The 13,573-nt window shown below is 52.5% G+C and overlaps 1 pseudogene; it reads left to right on the top strand.

Moving 5' to 3' along the window:
* The first annotated feature begins 12,306 nt into the window (after window positions 1-12,306).
* On the top strand, window positions 12,307-12,398 carry LOC138380583 (small nucleolar RNA U13; annotated as a pseudogene).
* The last annotated feature ends 1,175 nt before the right edge of the window (window positions 12,399-13,573 follow it).

The following is a 13,573-nucleotide window of genomic DNA, read 5'->3' as shown; positions in this document are numbered from 1 at the left end:
AACTTGGGGTGCCACTGCCTTGCTGAGATAGGGCCAGGGCAGGCTTTAAAAGGCTAAAATTCTGCCTGCCTTTGGTACGTTAATACAGAACCCATGGTCCTTTCTAATTTTTGATTCCCGGAGAGGCAGGAAGTATTCCAAATGGCCACGCCATGGCTTTTCTAAATTGCCCACAAGGCCTTCTCCGACCCAGCGGGTCAGGGGTTTGCTTTGGTGTTACATCGTGGTAAAAGAGACATCCCACAGCAGTGACCATGTCCATCGACTCCGTCGGCGCTCTCAGGCTCGTAGTCCCACTTTTCAGACAAGCCTGGATGGCCACTCCGTGTCACTCTTTGCCAAATGCCAGCCACTCTCCTCCCCGCCCCGCATCCCCCATTTGGCCACCACAACTCTTCATCCCCAGGCGCCCTCCGGTAAAGTGTGCTCCTGTCTGTACACCTACTCCGTTGGGGGCGGGGGGGGGGGGCCGGAAGTTGGCACAAGAGGTGGCTGGTGGCCGGAGCAGGCCCGCCACCTTGAGTGTGTGGAACAGCGCTGAGGATTTCCTAAGGGAAGAAAGAGGGTGGGGAGAGCGAGAGAGCATCTCCTCCTCGTGAACCTCACAGATGATTGAGGACAAACAGGCCTGCACGGGGAGGGGGGGGGCAGGGAGGGTGCCGAGTCTGCACCAGAGAAAATGGCTTTGTGGGGGGGTGGGAGGGGAAGAGGGCAGAAAGATTTTCTGTCTTTTTAAAACTTCCCCCAGGCTTTTGGGAACTTGCAGCCCGGCCTGCATCCCTGAGGCACGTTAACTCTTTGGTTATAACTCCAGGTGGCCCCCAGGGTGGGCGGCCCACAGAGTTCAAGGGATTTCTTCTCAGCAGAGACGGGACCTTTAGAACAGCTAACTGCAGTAATTGCCTGAAGCTGAGAACCAACCCTCCCTCCTTTAAAACCTCTGTATTTCTGCCTAGGCCTATGTTCACGAAATTTGGGGGTTTGAGACTGAGAAGCTCTACCCTATTTATTTCCTCCTTTGTCAGCAAAGTAGACTCTCTGTTTTCTTACTCCTCATACCGCTTGTCCTCGTTATTCGGCCTCGTGGACAAGCAGCTGAGCTTTCGGTCACAAGTCCACACCCCAGGGTGGAGGGGTCCAATCCACCCCTGTCCAGACCTGGGCCCTTCCTGCCTCCCTCTCGAGACGATCTGTTTGGCAGCCCAGCCGCCTTGGACTGGGCCACAAGGAGGACACAAAGTAAAGACCCAGCCCCCCCGCCCCCCCCCCCCACACACACACACGGCAGTGGCGGTGGGTGGCAGTTCTCCAAGGGTTTGGGGCTTTTCCTGAGGCAGGAGACGGAGGGGACTGATTTCTTTAGAGCTCCGTCCCCTCCCCCATGCGCTGTGCCGCCTGGAAGCGGCAGCTCGCGGGGCGGGGTCGGGGCTGAAAGCGGCTCCGCCCGAGAGAAGCCCGAGGCGGCTACGTGCAAGCGCGCATGCGCAGTCAGCTCGCGGGGCGGGGTCGCGGCTGAAAGCGGCTCCGCCCGAGAGAAGCCCGAGGCGGCTACGTGCGAGCGCGCATGCGCAGTCAGCGCAGTGAGTGGAGGAGGGGTGGAAAACGGCGGAAGGGCTCCGCCGGGGGCCCGGCCATCTGTGCGGCCGGGCTAGGGGTTTGCCTCTTGGGCCGGGAGCTCGTACCCCGCCCCCAGCCCGCAGGCAATCCCGAGGGGCAGAAGCACGACTTGCTGGGCACCTCCTCGGGCGAAGCGGTCGCGGTGGCTGGGTTACGTGGGGCCCAGACGAGTCTCTGGTTCTGGGAGCGGCACCTCCCCCACGCGCCTCTCCTCTTGGGCCTTCACCCCTCCCCCCCCCCCCCCCCCGCTCCGGCCCCAGGGGATGGGAGGAGTGGGGGGCAGGGAGACGACCTCAGGGAGGAGCCAGACCAACTGAATGAAAGCTTTTCATGAACTCGTGTGTCTTTGCCAGGGAAACACCATTTCTGGAGTCTATGAACTAAAATAAAATCTTAAGCCGCCCCCCGCCCGCCACCGCCAGCTGACCCGTCCCGTGGTTGGCCCAGGGAACCCTAGAAAAACCCTTAAACCTGAGCTGCTGCCCCGCAAGGACAGGGGAAGTCAGACACCCCTCCCTGATGGAGTCAGATTTTATAACAATGAGATACTGAATGTCCGACGGGCCTAAGGCCAGGCAAGACAAAGCTTAACGCATATCTAGCAGGCCAACCGTTTACTGAACTACAGGGCACTTGAGTTTTGGGTAAACTGTCCAGTGGCTTGTCTGTGATTAGCAGACCTCCTTACCTTAACTGAAAACATGATGCAAAGCCTTTAGGCAGAGGTTCATTTATGTCATCAATTGCAAATCAAAGAATCTTTAAACCCAGCTGTAAACCTGTAAACACCGCACCCTCCCTCCCCCGCCCCCCCCCAACTGCCAGATGTCCTGCCTTTTCAGCCCAGACCAATGTACCCCTTCCATGTTTTGATTTGTGATTTTACATGTAATTCCTGTCTCCCTAAAATGTATGAAGCCAAACTGTAACCCACCCCACCACAATGGGTCCGCTTGCTCAAGGCTTCTTGGGCGTAGCTCTCTGGGCCATGATCACGGCCGTTGGGCTCAGAATAAAACTCTTTAAATTATTTTGCAGTGATTTGGGGTTCTTTTCCATGGACGAGTCAATCGTGTTCACATTATTTTAGCCTTGGGAGCTTTTTCTTTTCTATTATGTCTGATCCTGATCGCTAGCCAGGTATTCATTCATATTTTTGGTTGGTGGTGGTGCTCAAGCTCGTCTTTGTACATCCCAGATTGGCGTAAGCCACCGTGAATATGTTTTACACCTTCCAAGAGCTAGCGCTTATTGCCGTATCATAACCAGGGCTCGCAGCAATTTTTCTTTTTTTTTTTTTAAAGCTGCTTCCACTTTCCACCTAGGTATACATACGAGTATCCCCTTTAAATGAATGCTTGCATCGAGGAACCAGGAAGTGGTTTTTGTTGTTGTTGCTGTTGTTGTTTTCCCCCAGTCATTTATCTGCTCCTCAACCCTCATTATTTATCACACACACACACACACACCCCCACCCCATCTCTGTAGAAAAGCTCACGGAGATTGTTCATCCACCGCGTGCTTTCTGTTGACAGTATCTGAGACGATAAGGAGCACCATGCATTCTGTTCTAAGAGAAAAATTGCATATATCAGTATGATTATATTTTACTTCTTGTGTGAATTTAGTGGATCTCATAAAAGCTGATCTTGATTTTCACAGCAGAGAAAAGTGGGCTTCTGTTTTGGTTTTGTTTTTGTTTTTCTGGAGGGGTGGTGTCTTCACATAAGTGATCATCTTTACAAGTATGCTATATGCGAGAAATTTCAGAAAGCTGCAAAGAGTGACTTGTTGACAATGCTTGCATTGAATGATGTATCTGAATCTGTGAATCGAAGGGGTCAGCATCTGACCAGAAAGCACTGTTAGAAGAAGAGGGGTTTCGGGTCTTTTCCTAAATTGTATCTGCCTAAGGCGGAAAATATTTCTGTTTCCCTATGACATGGTATTTTCCTCACAAGCAGTGTTAATGGCTCCATATGTCTCTAGACTGGCTGCAGAGCAGAGACTCCATGGTCTCCACTACTTGACTCTGTCTGTCCAAGAATGGCCTCCACAGCTCTCCTCTGTGAGATATCCACTCTCAGAGGTGGCACGGTATGGTGGGTAGGGGGATATGCTGGATTTTGAAAACTCAGAGTTTGAACTCCAGTGCTTTATTTCTTAGCAACATGAACTTTGTCAGATCACATCACCCTGCTGAAGCCCAGTCACCTAAAGGGTAGAAAATGCAATGGATAGATTGACGCTTCTCTTCTCTTCTCCTCTCTTCTTTCTCTCTTTCTTTCTTTCCTTGTGTCTTCCTGTCTCTGTCTCTCTCTCTCTCTCTCTCTCTCTCTCTCTTTCTTTTTGTCTTTTTCTTTTTTTTCTTTTGACGGGCCCTCACTCTGTTTCCCAGACTAAAGTGCAGTAGCATCATCATAGATCACTGCAACTTCAAACTCTTGGCCTCAAGCGATCCTTTCCCCCTAGGCTTCCCAAAGTGCTAGGATGCAGTTTTATTTTTATCTGTGACACCATGGGAGGAAATATCTTTTAGGGTCATAGGGTCAGAAATTTAGATCTCTTCTTTGAACTCATGGTAGCGGCTAACTGGGATTTTCAGTGTGTAAACGTAAGCCACTTGTAATTTCACCAGTACTCCCGTTACTTGTCATCTATTCAGGAGGTGAACTCTTCTTCCCCTACCATCTACTGTTCAAACGCGTTGGCCACAAGGATAATTTGAATATCAGATTCAGAGCACAAATAATTAAGGTCCTGTAGCGTTAATAAGTAAAAGGGGCCACACACAAACCTGTGGAAGTCTGTGTCCCTTCCAGTTTTTTTGTTTGTTTGTTTGTTTTTGGGTCCCCCCCCCCCCCCCGAGACTGAGTCTCACTCTGTTGCCCGGGCTAGAGTGAGTGCCGTGGCGTCAGCCTAGCTCACAGCAACCTCAAACTCCTGGGCTCAGTCGATCCTCCTGCCTCAGGCTCCCCAGGAGCTGGGACCACAGGCATGTGCCACCATGCCCGGCTAATTTTTTTCTATATATTTTTAGTTGTCTGGACAATTTCTTTCTATATTTTTAGTAGAGACGGGGGCGGGGGGTCTCACTCTCGCTCGGGCTGGTCTCGAACTCCTGACTTTGAGCGATCCTCCCGCCTCGGCCTCCCAGAGTGCTAAGTTTACAGGCCTGAGCCAACGCATCCGGCCTGTGTCCATTCTTTAATGTTGTGTGTTGCTCAGTTATGAAAAGGCAAGGGAACATAAAATCCGAGTTTTAGGGATGACTTATAGGCTCAGTATTCTTTTTTTTTTTTTTTTTTTTTGCCTCCTCTAAGCCTATGTGAATATCAAGGAGGGTAAAAAATTCAGTGTTCTCAGTTCAGTGCCCAACCAACCTCTGTTTCCAGAGTAAAAATTGAGCATCCTATTACACCTTTATTTCCCTTTGGTATGCTAAGGCCCAACTCGGCAGAGAGGTCACTGTTTATTCTCTTGGCTAAGATCACATGTGCCATAGTCTGTCTGCTTTGTCTCCTTTAGGGGTAATCATCCAATCTTACCCGGGCCCCTCACATCCTCGTGACAATAGGCCTCCTTGGTTTACTGAAATAGAAAAGACCGGCTCATCAGCAATGTTTGATCGGTTGCTTCAGAAACAAATGTTGTTCTGCTTTCTTTACTATGTTTTTTTTTTTTTTTTCCTTCTTTCTTCCGTCAGACCCAATCCGATATAGGTGGGAGAGAAGGTAACCGGAGCCTCTTGAAAAACCGAAGTGAACCAAAGCGAGCTCACAGATTCAGATAGAAATCAGGAGGAAGAAAAATTGAGAGATAACATGGATTTTCTGTCTAGCGGGTGTTCTCACACTTCAATTTTACCAGAAGCGTTAGGTAGGATGACGATGACGATAATTGTGACAAACACTATTCTCATTGGACAGATAAGGAGGCAGGCTCAGAGTGACGAGTAACCTGGGCCTAAATAGATCGCTAAGAAGCATCATAGTGTGTTCCTTGGTTACGCTGTTTTGTGAAGCTCAAAAAGTTTGGGGTGCGCGTGCGCGTGCGTCCATGTGCGTACGCAATCATAGGTGTTCTAGTAAAACGGATATGAGGTAGGATTTCCCATACCTTCAATGATTTCATGTCCTGCAGGAACATAATGTTCCGGGATCAGGTTTTTATTCTGCCTTCTGTGCCACATGCTCAACATGCCTGTGACTTTACAGCCGAGACTTGCTCAGGGGGAGCCCATTCTCATCTTCTGGGAGGTTCTGCTAATCTTTAAAAGACAAGGACATAGGAAGATGATCCTATAACAACGACTGTGACCACGATTAAAGGCTTACTGTTTACCACGCGTGCTTCTGTGGGCTTTGCCTGCATTTGCTTTTTCACTCTGCACAATATCCCTGTGGGGTAGGCACCATGATTTCTGCATTTGCAGATGAAGAGGCTGAGGCTCAAGAGGATGTATGACTCGCCAAGTTACCAAACACGGAGTGTCGTCCAGGTAGCCAGTCCAGGCCCCCCGGCTCTGCAGCCACTCTGCAATGCTGATTCTGAGCCTGACCGTTTCATCACTGGTGGCTCCCTGAGAACCTTGACTCGGCCCCCTTCCTCAGTTCACTTGGGAAACATATTCATGTGTGTGTATTTCTCTCCTTCCCTCTCCCACCCCCCCCCCCCGTTTTAGTTTTTATTATTTTGAAAAGTGCATAGAACGATAAAAACTTTAAAAGTAGGAAAAAGCTTACGGAACACATAAGGACACAGAGAAAGAAAATATCTGTGTACAACAGTGCAACGCATTTGTGTTTTAAGTCGTGGTGTTGCAAAAGAGTCCAAAAGTTTAAAAGAAAGAAAAACAAACAAACAAACAAAAAAAAAAAAGCCAAACCACCATGGAAAAGTTTATGAAGTGAAAACACTTACAGTAAGCTAAGGTTAATGTATTATTGAAGAAAGAAATTTCTAAAGGTAAATGTCGTGTGGCCTAAGTGTCCAGGGTTTATGAAAACCTACAGTAAGTAATGTCCTAGGCCTTCACATTCACTCACCACTCACCGCCAACTCACAGACTCACCCAGAGCAACCTCCCGCCCGCCCTGCAAGCTCCATTCACCGTAAGTGCCCTGGCCAGGTGTCCCACTGCACAGAAACCTATTAGACTGCATTTCTTCCCATTACTATCAGTAGTTGTACATTTCTTAGGACTGTAGGCCTACGATACACCTCCAGGCATAGTTAGGGGTTGGGAAGAGGAGGGAAGAGGCCATTCTTCATTTATTTTTTTTTTTTTTTTTGTTGAGACAGAGTCTCACTTTGTTGCCCAGGCTAGAGTGAGTGCCGTGGCGTAGCTCACAGCAACCTCAAACTCCTGGGCTTAAGCGATCCTACTGCCTCAGCCTCCCGAGTAGCTGGGACTACAGGCATGCGCCACTATGCCCGGCTAATTTTTCTATATAGATTTTTAGGTGTCCATATAATGTCTTTCTATTTTTAGTAGAGACGGGGTCTCGCTCAGGCTGGTCTCGAACTCCTGACCTTGAGCAATCCACCCGCCTCGGCCTCCCAGAGTGCTAGGATTACAGGCGTGAGCCACCGCGCCCGGCCCATTCTTCATTTATTAATTGGGTAGCATGGGGGCAGGGGAGGCAGTTTCCTCCTTCTCCCCCTCTTGTTTTTCTTTATTCCTCTCCCAGTTCCCCCTTCCATCGTCTCGATGGATTTGGATGAGACGTAGACATTTTCTACGTCAGGCCTTAATCATACCGAGGGAGCAGGAGAAAAGTAAGCCGCCTACCATGACACGATGGAATGGAAGTTTGTCAGCCATTGACTGCTGTGGCATTCCGACATTTAGTGTCTTCAGGACATTCTATATTTCTGCTATCCCACTAGAATATATCTCCTCGATCACTACTGTGTGGCCACATCCCAGCTGTTTCGTGAGCCACCCTCAATGTTCGTGACGATGTAGTGTGGGGACTCCCTCCGTCTGGTGCCTTAAACTCGCACATTTGGGGTTTTGTATCAGGATAGCAAAGCGATCACCTTTAAATAACCTGGCTGGCCATGGTGGCTCATGCCCGTGATCCCCGCAACTTGGGAGGCAGAGACGGGAGCGTGACTTGAGCCCAGCAGCTGGAGACCAGCCTGGGTAACACGATGAGACCTCATCTCTACCAACAAAAAAAAAAAAAAGAAAAATTATGGCGGGTGTGGCAGCATTTGCCTATAGTCCCAGCTACTCAGAAGGCTGAGGCAGAGAGGATCACTTAAGCCCTGGATTTGGAGCTTGCTGTGAGCTACAATCAGGCCAAGGCGGCCTGGGAGAGGACAGAGTGAAAGAAATCCTGTCTCAAAAAAAAAAAAAAGAAAAGAAAAGAAAAGAAAAGAAAGAAAACAAGACCGATAACACAACACAACTTAGAAGACTTGGTGTTACCGAAAGCTCGGCCACTTGCCCACGAGGCCGAATAACGAGGACAAGCTGTTTGAGGAGGAAGGAAAGAGAGAGTCTATTTTGCCGGTAAAGGAGAAAATAGGGTAGACCTTCCCATCTCAAGCCTCCGAATTTCCCCGAACATAGGGCTAGGCAGAAATACAGAGCTTTTAATGAGGGGGGGAGGGGTTCTCAGCTTTAGCGTTGATTGTGGTTAATTATTTCAATCGTCCAGGCTCTGCCAAAAACAAAGCCTGTGAACTCTGCCGGCCGCCCACCTGGGGGGGGGGGGGCGGGGCAGGGGACCACTTGGGAGTTTTAAGAAAAGATTTAACCTGCCTTGGGGACATAGGCCAGACTACAAGCTCCCAAAAGTGGTGGTGGTGGTGGTGGTGGTGGTGGGGAGCGTAAAACGACAGAACGTCTTTCTGTCCTTTATTGGTTTCTCCTTTTTCCCCCCTAGGTGCCAAAAGACCTGAGACTGATGCCGAAAAGAAATAGGTACAGGCGCCCACGTGCACACACAAAGATATACGATCGAATACATCGTGTTGACAGTCGGGGAAACTGGAAGATGATGGGGAAGTATCACGAGCAACTTTGTATTTCTTCCAGGACAGGAAAATGGACACGAAGAGAAAAATTCATCGTTCTCGGCGTAGGATAAAAAGCCACATCTTGTTACTTAATATAATTCATTCTGTGATTTAAGTTTTTATACGATATGATATTCGATAAGCCTAAAACACAAGATAAAAGAGAAACAAACAAAAGGGAAAAAATAAAAATAAAAAAGACGACGGGCAGAGGCCTACGGTCCCGGGAGGAGGCAGAGAGCGGGAGGAGGGGCGCCTCCCGCAGACAACAGGGCGGGTGGGCGGAGACCCGCTAGAGGCTAGGGCTGCCCCGGGCGGGCCCAGAGCTGCGGGCCCGGGAAGAAGAGGGTGGGACCGTCCGGACCGTGCTCTCCTCCCCGCCCTCCACACCTCCCGGGAGTCAGCTCTTAAACTCCCAACGTCACCTGACTTTCCGGATCCCGAGGTCTGATCAAAGTGGCCGCTAGGTGACACCCAGCAACCGCTGCCGGTGTCATCCTGAAAAGAACGGACCCTATGACTGACGGGGGTGGGGCGCACAGTGGGTGGCCCGGCCAGCTCCCCTTCCTCCTCGGAGCGGATCGGATCATCTGGAACTTTATCCAGAGAGGAGAGAGTGCCCCTGGGTGTGTGCTAGAAGCCGGAGGGTTGGGGCAGGGACCTACCCAAGAGAGAAGTAGAGTACAGGGAGTTTCAGAGTTGACCCACTCACCATCTCGCCCTGGTCAATACAAGAGTGGCAATATCTGTCACCGTGGAATGAACACTTGGTACCGAAGACCTTTGTCTATGCTGGCCCCCGTATGCCTAGGGGGGGGCATGTGGCCAGAATCTGACATCCTAAACGTCTTCGTAGAAAGAATTTGGGGGTGGGGGTGGGGGAGAGAGACAGAAAAAGAAAAGAGAGGGGGAAAGAAATGGCTGCCACAAAACTATCAGAACAGAGAAGCGACCGATAGGGCCTATCTGGTTAAGTTCTTTCCCTACCCAGAGAACGACTTGACGTAGCTGACGTCACTGCAGTCAGGCCACGTTCCGGTGGACACAGAGAGTCAGGGATAGAATTTCACGCTCGGCACTGTCTCTCGGGACAGCGGGAAGGTGGAGGGTGGCTGAGGGTTCTATGCTCCTTTATCACACACCGTCAGGTAGGTCAGGTAAAATTGAGGACAGATTTCCAGTGTTTCGAGAAAGGAAGAGCACTCGTGCAGGCCATCTATCTGTACGTGGGAGAGTGTCCCCGAAAAGTGGCTTTCAGTGCCGGGATGTGCCTAGGCCAAGAAGGTACACGATCCTGAGTGAGAATGGTCCGTCCCATCGAGTCAGTCGGTAGGAGGCCACCGGGTCGAGACGGAACTGCCCCCCCACCCGCCCCCGCCCCCGCCCCCGCCCCCGCCCCCGCCCCCCAGAGCAGACAGACTCAGAATGGAGTCACTCGGTGCCAGTGCCCTGCCCGGGTGCCCCATCATTCAACCGAACTGGGAAACAGGTGGGCTTTCCGACCCTCGGGAGGGAGCTTCACCGGCGGGCGGACAGATCAGAAGGGGCCCGGCTCCCTTGAGCGGGCAGGCTGGGGACGGTCGGTGGGGTCTCTTGACAGGAGGCACCACGGAACCCTTGAGGCAATGTCGGGGGCACCTATGTTGCGGTCCAAAGCTAGCGTCTGAGAAGTCGTCCCGAAAGCATGATGGCGTCAACAAGTCCCCTCCGTTCAAGAAACGAGATTCATTTCTAGAGGAGGGCCACCCCCGCGGGAGGACCGTAGGCTTCCTGTGGACATTCTCTTCAAAAGGCAATTCACTCAGCGGAGTGAAAATCGGAAAAATCGCTGTCCTCTGACGCAGCTGCAGAGAAAAGATGGCACCAAAATCAATGAAACACACACACACACACAAACACACCTCCTCCCATCTGAACGAGCACTCCGGACGGTCACATAGGGAGAGCGACGGGCAGTCTTCCCCCCCCTGTGGTTTTCTACCTTTCGTTGCGGTTTTTTCCCTCAGTGGATAGAGGAGGAGACACAGGGGGCTCAGCCGGCATGCGAGTGGGTTTATCATCCTCTGTGAGTATCAACACGCGACACCACCTAAGTGAAGGAACACACCGGTGTTTCATGTGATGTGGCTCAATGCCTGGCAGATACGAGCCTTTGCAGGCCTCCTCGTGATCGACAGGACGTCGCCTTGGACACGGACACATCTTGTCCCTCCCTCCCGAGGCGATAGGCGGTTCCGTACCTCCTCGGGGCCAGGGCACAGTCTGCCTAGGCACCTACAACACGTGTGGCAACAGCCTCGATGGCTCTGCCATGAGAACGAACTCCCGTGGCACGGGGGTGGGGTGGGGGGGGGGTCGGGTGCTGAAGAATTCAGCTGAGTGAAGGAATGCCACGGGATTCAGAGTGCCATCGGTGGGCTGAGAGGCGAGCAGGGCGGGCTTTGAAAGGGTAACATTCTCCCTGCCTTCCGTCTGGCTGTGAATACAGAACGTACACGCCAGGCGGGGTGGCTCACGCCTGTAATCCTAGCACTCTGGGAGGTAGAGGCGGGTGGATCGCTCAAGGTCGGGAGTTCGAGACCAGCCTGAGCAAGAGCGAGACCCCCATCTCTACTAAAAATAGAAAGAAACTATATATCTAAAAATATATACAGAAACAGTATCTAAAAATATATACAGAAAAATATTAGCCGGGCACGGTGGCGCATGCCTGTAGTCCCAGGTACTCGGGAGGCTGGGGCAGTAGGATCGCTTGAGCCCAGGAGTTTGAGGTTGCTGTGAGCTAGGCTGACGCCACGGCACTCTAGTCTGGGCAACAGAGTGAGACTCTGTTTCAAAAAAAAAAAAAAAAAAATATATATATATATATACACACACACACACACACACACACACACACGTATATCCAATTAGCTGGGCATGCTGGCACATGCCTGTAATCCCAGCTACTCGGGAGGCTGAGGCAGTCTGATCGCTTGAGCCCAGGAGTTTGAGATTGCTGTGAGCTAGGCTGACGCCATGGCACTCTAGCCAGGGCAACAGAACGAGAGACTCTGTCAGAAAGAAAAGAAGAGCGAGAGCGAGAGAGCGAGAGAAAGAAAGAAAGGAAGGGAGAGAAAGGAAAGAGAAGGAAGGGGGGGGGAGAGAGAGAGAGAGAGAGAGAGAGAGAGAGAGAGAGAGAGAGGAGAAAACTATTAAAAAATTCGGGACCAGATCCATCGGTCGGTACTCAGAAGCGTGACGATCGGGTGTTCCCGAGCACGTGTGAGATGTGTCTTCTCCCTGACGCCGCGTTTCCTCCACACACACATCACCCATCTGCCGTGGAAAAAAAGCAACAAAAAGAGAGAAAGAGATTAAGAAGGGAAAATGGAAACAGGGCAAAAGAGGAAGAAAGAAAGAAATTTCGAAAAAAAGAGACCAAAGTCACAGCGAGAAGGAAGAATACTGAGCCCAGAGCGACACCTAGTGACCACACCGTCACAAGCACCCTAGGGCCCCAATTCGCCAGAGACATCTGGTGGACCCCAGGGCAACATGTGGTCGACCCGGGGCCATGGCGTCTGCAGCCGATTCCCAGGCGGGCACACGAGCCCGGGGAAACTCATTCTCAGCGCGGGGAGGAGGGGAGGGGAAATAATAGCAAAGTCACACCAGATCCCTTTCTAGTTCATAAACGTGTTGATTGCGTGTTCACGCGCACGTGTGAGAAGGGCCTCCTGGTGTGTCGGCACGTCACCCGCGTGACGTGAAACCATGAATCCGGGGGGGGGGGGGGAGCGGAAAGGCGGGCAGGAAAAGGCAAAGAGAGAATAGATAAAATGAAAGGACCAAAAAGAAAGTCACACAGCAGGGTAGGGGAGTGAGAGCAAGTCGAGAGACTGCAGACAGAAACTCCGAGAGGAGAGGAATGCTCCGGAGCGCCCCCTCGCCCCGCGCGAGAAGAATACCGATCGCAGGGTGATCCCTAGGGGCAGCGAGGCCAGAGAGACCAAATCCGTCCCGAAGCCTCCCTGTCAGGATGACAACCACAGACCAGACATCTGGTCAACCACCCAAGGACCAGACATCTGGTCAACCAGCGAACCCATGCGGAGGCCGCATGCAGCAGCGACATCTGCACGACCACTCAGGGTGCTCCCTGCCGGGAGGGTGTGTCTCTATGTGTGTGTGTCCGGGGGGGGGGGAGATTGCGATGAAAGTCACGCCAGGTCCCGGGATAGTTCGTGAGCGTGATAATTGCGTGTGTGTGGAGAAAAAAGGGGGCGGGGCGATAGGGAGTAAAGAAAGGAGGAGCGGGCGAGCGGAGGGGTGGGGAAGGAGAGGGAGTCGAGAAGCCCGCAACCGCAGCGCCCCCTGGCGGTGATCCCCCCCCATAGCATCGATGGGGCCAGCCCCGCAGAGACTAAGTGCGACGGGACATCTGGTCAACCCCAAGGACCATGGGATCCCAGCACGAAACCGGCGGAGGTCGAGGAGGAGGAGGAGGAGGAGGAGGAGGAGGAGGAGGAGGAGGAGGAGGAGGAGGAGGAGGAGGAGGAGGAGGAGGAGGAGGAGGAGGAGGAGGAGGAGGAGGAGGAGGGCTAGGCGGCGGCGGCGGCGGGCTAGGCGTCGGCGGGCTAGGCGGCGGCGGCGGAGGGCTAGGCGGCGGCGGAGGCGGGCTAGGCGGCGGCGGGCTAGGCGGCGGAGGCGGGCTAGGCGGCGGCGGGCTAGGCGGCGGAGGCGGGCTAGGCGGCGGCGGGCTAGGCGGCGGAGGCGGGCTAGGCGGCGGCGGGCGGGGGGTGGTGGTGGAGGGGGAAAGAAAAATAAAAAATCCCACCTTCGGACACGTATTGAGGTACGAGGGAGAGGTTGTCGAGGAGCCCGCAACCGCAGCGCCCTCTGGCGGCGACGCCCCTCCATAGCGTCGACGGGGCCGGCTTCG

This window comes from Eulemur rufifrons, unplaced genomic scaffold, assembly GCF_041146395.1.
Source record: "Eulemur rufifrons isolate Redbay unplaced genomic scaffold, OSU_ERuf_1 scaffold_555, whole genome shotgun sequence".
Classification (NCBI taxonomy): domain Eukaryota; kingdom Metazoa; phylum Chordata; class Mammalia; order Primates; family Lemuridae; genus Eulemur; species Eulemur rufifrons.
Note: the sequence above shows the minus strand (reverse complement) of the source record. Positions and strands in the feature narration are given on the sequence as shown.